Genomic DNA, 1,176 nt, shown 5'->3' with positions numbered 1-1,176 from the left:
GTAGCAATCTGACTTTTGCGAATACTTCTGGAACTCCAACAATTCTACAAAATTAGGACGACCAGGGTAATTTGTATATTAATCTTTTGCAAAAAGAATCAGAGCAAAAGCGTTTTATGTGATTTATGAAAATTATTTTCGTGAGCGCAAAGTTTCTGTATTTTTCAGCAAGATCAAACAACTATCACCCAAGAAGATCCTAAAGGCTTTACTTGGCGCAAACACTAATTAAAATGAAAAAAACACAATCATGACAGTAGCATAATTGTGCTAACACACAAGAACAGAAAGCAAGAAGCAAAAATAAGATTTATTCATTGGGTTGCCTCCCAACAAGCGCTATAGTTTTACGCCCTTAGCTAGGCATAAAGCAAGGATCTAGGTTTTTTCATCCTTGTCCTTCTTAATTTTCTTGGAGGTATTTTTATCAGGAGGTTTTGTAAACACAACATAAAACATATTATCCATAGAAACTTTAGCATTCCTTAGTTGGTTTTCATCATAACCCCTTTGATTTCCCGCAACAATCCAAGAGTAGTGTTGATTAACATTATTAAAAACTTGTTCGATTATTTCTAGAACGGGGACCTCCTTTTTAGATTCTCATCAAATATCTTATTATCCCCAAGCAAATGCCTTAGTGCATAGTCACTATTGTAAAGAATTTTATCTATCACGGGTTTTTCACGATTCATACAATAAAAGTCAAAGATTTCCCTAGCTTCCCGAATTATGTAGTCAAACTCATTCATAAGAACGAGCGTGTCCAACTTTTTGGCTCTAGGATTCTTTATTTCAGGAAGCTCAAAAAACAATCTTTGCAAAGTAGGATGAGTGCGGATAAATTTACTTTCAAGTTTCAGAACTAGTGCTGAAATAGCATCCGCATAAGATCTAGTAGTTTTAAGTATAGGAGCATCATCAAGGCTCAGATTTCCAACACAATTGAAAAATTCTTGGATACATTTTTTTCCCATAACGTTCCCTTGCCCCAAGATATAAGTTTTAGCATCCAGATTGCCCGTACGTCCAATCTTAGGAGTTAGGCCATCATCTGTTGGTGCCATACCGAAATCAATCATGATTGCAAACAAAGAATAGATCTGACGAGAAAACGGTGAACGGAAAAAGGGAGGCGAATAAAACGGCAAATTTTTGTGAAGTGGGGGAGAGGAA

The sequence above is a fragment of the Aegilops tauschii genome, chromosome 3, assembly GCF_002575655.3.
Source record: "Aegilops tauschii subsp. strangulata cultivar AL8/78 chromosome 3, Aet v6.0, whole genome shotgun sequence".
In the NCBI taxonomy this organism is placed as follows: Eukaryota; Viridiplantae; Streptophyta; class Magnoliopsida; order Poales; family Poaceae; genus Aegilops; species Aegilops tauschii.
The sequence above is the reverse complement of the archived record's forward strand: the minus strand, read 5'-3'. Positions refer to the sequence as shown.